The sequence below is a fragment of the Chiloscyllium punctatum genome, chromosome 36 (assembly GCF_047496795.1).
Source record: "Chiloscyllium punctatum isolate Juve2018m chromosome 36, sChiPun1.3, whole genome shotgun sequence".
Lineage (NCBI taxonomy): Eukaryota > Metazoa > Chordata > Chondrichthyes > Orectolobiformes > Hemiscylliidae > Chiloscyllium > Chiloscyllium punctatum.
Window position 1 is genome coordinate 37482926 of NC_092774.1, and position 5519 is coordinate 37488444.

Below are 5519 nucleotides of genomic sequence, written 5' to 3' on the forward strand. Positions count from 1 at the left end.
GGGCCGTGGGGATGACTCTCAGTGAGTGAAGGTTTCACACGGATTCTCTTCATCTGGGACACTTGGGGCTCAGATGTTAACTGCTGCGCGGTCGCAGCAAAGAAAGCGATGCCCACTTTGCAATAGACTTTCCGTAAGATTGCTGCGTGAAGACGATTTCTGAACACCATGCAGGCTGCACAACAATGTGAATTTACCTGGGCGAAGAGTCCTCGGTGTTCATTTCTCTCTGTCCTGCCAGCACAGCATCTTTCTGTCTCTCCGATAACACACCTTTGGAGAAAGTTCACAATCAAAGTTGTTCATGTTCCCCGCATTAATGGAACTGAAACCTCTCACCCCAAGGGTTTCAGAGAGAGAGAGAAAGAGGGAGAGAGAGCAGAAGAGCGAATGGACTCTTACCCTCCCCCAACCCTACATTCCCCCACCCCCCTCCCCCCAGAACAACGTGCATGTAGACATAAAATGGTTTAATTATCCGCCAGTGGAGATAGTCCAGTTCCTGGGGATGAGACAAACATCAGCCCCTCGGGGACAGAATGACAAGCAGATGTTCTGGAAAGGCTTTGCTGCTTGCAATTCTTGCAGCAATGTGGAATGTACTTCACACAGAGCAAGTTTCAGCTGGCTCAGAATCGCCAATGTTCATTGCTGTGTTTGCCGCCAGCTCAGAGAGAGAACAATAGGCAGGACGTAGGAGTGAATAACGATCCGCGTGAGAGGGCGAATAACTGTTAATGGAGACTGTTAGTGGCTAACAATACGTCGTGTGTCATAGCAGACGAGGTGATAAACAGGAGTCTTTCGTGTGGTAGGGGTCAAGGACATGGGGGAGTTCAGGCCCGAGAGTTATAGAACTCGATATTGAAGACCGGAGGGCTGGAAGGTCTCCAAGTGGAAAATGAGATGTTGTTCTTTCATCTGGAGCTAGAACACTGCTGCAAGCCTGAGACAGGGATGTTGGCCAGGGAACAGGGTGATGTGTTAAAGTGGCAGGCAACCGCAAGGTCAGGGCCTTGAGTTTCTGCGGGCAGAAGCGGGATGTTCTGCGAAGCAGTCACCCAGTTTATGCTTCATGCTACGTTGGGGAAACGACACTGAGAGCAGCGAATGCAGTGGAATGAAATAGCAGCAGGGAGACTGGATGAGAAGCAGCTGTTCGGGAAAGTCTTTGCCGCTTGCAATTCTGAGAGCAATTTCAAATGTATTTCATACTGAGCATGTCTCAGGTCGCTCAAGGGGTGTGAGGCATTACCCGCGTGCGTGTTTTCTGGCTCGTTGGTCTAGGCGTATGATTCTCGCTTAGGGTCTGTTACTGCGCTGATTTGCGAGAGGTCCCGGGTTCAAATCCCGGACGAGCCCGCGTCTTTTAACTTGACTTGTGCAAAACTGCCTGATTAACTTTCTCAAAAAGCACCTTCGTGAAACCAGCGTGGGCTGCCTGGAGTACGAATGAGGAAGAAAACAGAGAAATGAAATGGTTGGAGATCGTGTTCAACAAGCTACTTGGATGCTGCCTGAACTGCTGTGCTCTTCCAGCACCACTAATCCAGAATCTGGTTTCCACTATCTGCAGTCATTGTTTTTTACCATAGTGCTCAACAGGTTGACGTGAGTGGTGCGGTGTTTGAGGAATGTCAGCAATCAAGGTAGATTGGAAAATTGGGACAGCTCTCCTCGGAGAACCGAACTTTTCCAAGTCATGAGGGACCTAGAAACAGGAAATAATGTTGTGAAAATGCTCCCACGCCTGAAAGGATCCATAACGATTCGGCAGAATTTTAAGTCACGAGGAAAAGAAGTAAAAGTGACATTAGGAAGAACGTTTTCGTACAGGGAGTGGTGAGGGTCAGTAAGTCCCTGTCTGACATTGACAAAGAGGAAGATTCAATGGACCCAAAAGGGAATTCGGTGGTCACGTTCAGATGTGCAGATTTACGCTGAGAAGGCGAGAGAATGAAACGACTCGAGTCACACGTTTACTTAAGTGCAGAACCAGCAGAGCGAAGGTGGGCCGCATAGCCTCCGTCTGCGCTGTGACACATGTTGTGATTCAGTGTGAAATCACAGTTCGACCGACAGAATGTGGGAATTTAGAAAAAAGTTTATATTGACACAGCCTCCATACGTCTGCGAAACAGCATATCACACGACAGCAGTGGAGGTCTTTGACATCAGGCTCGAAGGTGCCTGCCGCGTGCCAGACAAAAACCTGAAGTGTTCTGTGCAACGGGCTCCCAATCGGGAGCAGAGTGGCGCAGCGGGAGCGTGCTGGGCCCCTAACCCAGAGGTCGATGGATCGAAACCATTCTCTGCTATCGTTCACTGTCACCTTGAAACTGCCTATGCACTCGCCACGTCCACTCCATTCAAGCGGCATGGTTTTAGAGGTCTCAGTGGTATTCTGTTCTTGGTCGGTTTCCTCTGAACTGAATCGCAAAACCAGTTCTCTACGATGCTAATCAGCTGGTCAAGTTGAAACCCATGCCTTGCGGTTTCGGCCATTACCTGCAGTCATTCGCCACCCTTATTCAGACGTGAATGACAAGCATGTCAGAAACTGCATCGCCACTCGGACATCGTCCCCCACTATTAGGACGGATACCACCGATTGGGAATAACCTCAGAGAGAGAGAGAGAGACAATTGACAGACAGTCGCCGTGGACTCCATGGGCTGAATGGCTTCTGTCTCCGCGAGAATGATGCTTCGTGTTAATGCCATCCCACTGCCTGTCTCTGGGATTGGTGGGCTGTAAGGTCTCCAGGTGGAAAATGAGGTGTTGTTCTTTCATTTGGAGCTGGAACACTGCTGCAAGCCTGAGACAGGGATGTTGGCCAGGGAACAGGGTGATGTGTTAAAGTGGCAGGCAACCGCAAGGTCAGGGCCTTGTTAGTGAAACTGACACCTCTCACCCAAGGGATTCAGAGAGAGGGAAACAGCTGAACCGCAAAAGTGCTAGATCACTTTTCCACAAAAGCATCTTTGTTAAACGAGATCGGATTGCCAGAAGTAGGGGATGGGGCTGAGCTACCATTGCAGTGAACACTGCGAAGGGAAACATTTGTTCAAAGTTAGAACATGTTTTGCAGATTGTTCGCCCACACAATCCGAGTCTGAATGAATTCTCCAGCTGCGTTATTGCTAAAATCTGAGAGTGAAATTTCAGGAAGCGGGGAATTGAAGTGATTGGAGACAGCGCTGAACAGGTTGTCGTGAATTGTGCCGTGTATGAGGAATGTCAATAATGAAGGCAGATTGGAAAGTTGGGACAGTTCTCCTTGGAGAACAGAAGTTTGAAATCTGGCCCAGTTGACGTTTTCCAAGGCATGAGGGATCCCGACAGAGAAAATATGACCATGAAAATGGTACCACGCCTGAAAGGATCGCTCCCAATTAGGCAGAGTCTTGAGCAAAGGAAGTAAAAATGACATTATGAAGAACGTTTTCGTGCAGAGAGTGGTTAGGGTCAGATTTACACAGTTGCGCTGGCACCCTTGGAGAGCTCTGAGTTGTCTTGTCCTCTTCTGTCGCTGTGTTCTGATCTCAAGTGTGAAACCTCTTCCCTCAGATGGGAATGAACTGGTGAAGTAGAAACACATGACTTGCTGTTTTTGTCCATTTCCTGCGGTAAAGAAACAGACGCCCTTGGAACAAAATACTTTCTGCAGGATTGCTGTGTCAAGGCAAATTCTGAACACCAAACAGGTCGCACAAGAAGGCACTCATATCAATTTACCTGAGGGAAGAGTCTCCGGTGTCCATTTCTGTCTGTCCCGATACCACATCACCTTGTCATTTCTCCGAGAACAGACCTTTGGAACAAGTTTAAAGTTGCCATTTGATGGATTCGTGTCAATGACGTCTCCTCCCCCAAGTGATAGGGAGAGAGAGCAGAAGAGCGAATGGGCTCTGCCTTCCACCAGCACAGCTTGGAAGGAGAAACAAAATGGTTCAATTATCCGCTAGTGGAGAGAGCCCGGTCCCTGGGGACGGGACAAACAGCAGTGTCCTGGGAGCAGGGAGACAGACTGAGAAGCAGATGTTCTTGAAACCCGTTGCTGCTTGAAATTCTGGGAGCAATGTACAATGTATTTGGTACTGAGCAACTCTCAGCTGCTTCTGGAGCTGGCTGCGCCCATGGCATGTGGCTCGTTGGTCTCAGGGTATGAACAGGTTGACGTGAATGGTGCCGTGCCTGAGGAGTGTCAGTTCTGAAGGTAGATTGGAAAGTTGGGACAGATCTCCTTGGACCTATGGTTGCTGTGGAGGAGGATGATAAGACACAGAATATCGAATAAAATATTATAGTGTTAGCAATATAAATGATAGATTGAAGAAACCTTGATTGCTGTTAAGACTTTCATCTTTCAAAACGGGTTGTAGATTTCGGTTCATTAATCTGTAAATCCCAGAACTTTTAAAAGTCACATTCTCCAAGTAACTTAAGGTTCTATAAAAGGAGGTGACACCTCAGGTCAGACAATGCATGATAGCTGTGAGGGTAGGGTCTATCTGTATCCTAATCTTGAGTGAGACTGGTTCTATTTCCAAATATACAACCCTGCAAACGCAGATTCACCCCAAAGACTTCTATATGTGAGTGCATGCATGAGAGAGAGCGTGTGTGTGTGTGTGTGTGTGATGGAGTATAAGCATGTGAGATGGTGTATGCGTAAGTTTGAGTGTGGGGATGTATTACTGTGTGTCTGAGAGAGAGCATGTCTATCGGAGAGGGTCTGTACGAGCGTGTGAGTATGTAAGAGAGTGTGCTTGTGTGTGAGAGAGTGTATTGTGTAGTTGGGTCTCCTGTAGTGTGACGTGAACCCAGGGTCTCGGCTGAGGCCATCCTCATGTGTTCTAAACTTGGCTATCAGCCTCTGCTCGGCCACTAGATCAAAGAGGGCTGAGGCACGAGAAAGGACGGGCGGGGGAACTGGTGGTGGTGGAGAAGGGAGAGAAATGGAGAGGGGACAGAGGTTGGGGAGTAGAGAATGACTGGGGTTCAGAGGGTTAGGGAGAGAATCGGGGTGCAGTGTGAAGAGGGGAGAAAGGGCAGTGGGTGGGGTGAAAATGGACAAGGGGCAGAATGGGAAGCGAGAGACAGCACAAATCCCACCTTCCCCAGGACTGGTGTCAGTGTCCCACGAACTGGAACCCACTCTTTCCACAGCAGTTTTGGGGCAACCATTTCTCAATATAAGCATGGTTAAGGCATATCATCCCTGCAGGCCATTCACACCGACCTTCCCAACAGCATCCCACTTAGACCTGGGTTCAATTCCCGTCTCAGGCGACTGACTGTGTGGAGTTTGCACATTCTCCCTATGTTTGCGTGGGTTTCCTCTGGGTGCTCCGGTTTCCTCCCAAAGTCCAAATATGTGCAGGTTAGGTGAATTGGCCATGCTAAATTGCCCGTAGTGTTAGGTAAGGGGTAGATTTAGGGGTATGGGTGGGTTGCGCTTCGGCGGGGCGGTGTGGACTTGTTGGGCCGAAGGGCCTGTTTCCACACTGTAAGTA

General features: G+C 49.0%; 1 non-coding gene across 1 annotated transcript; it reads left to right on the forward strand.

Annotated features, from left to right (window-relative positions):
* The first annotated feature begins 2246 nt into the window (after nt 1–2246).
* Nucleotides 2247–2318, forward strand: trnar-ccu (transfer RNA arginine (anticodon CCU)). Its single transcript has one exon. It is a non-coding gene; the product is annotated as a tRNA-Arg (tRNA).
* The last annotated feature ends 3201 nt before the right edge of the window (nt 2319–5519 follow it).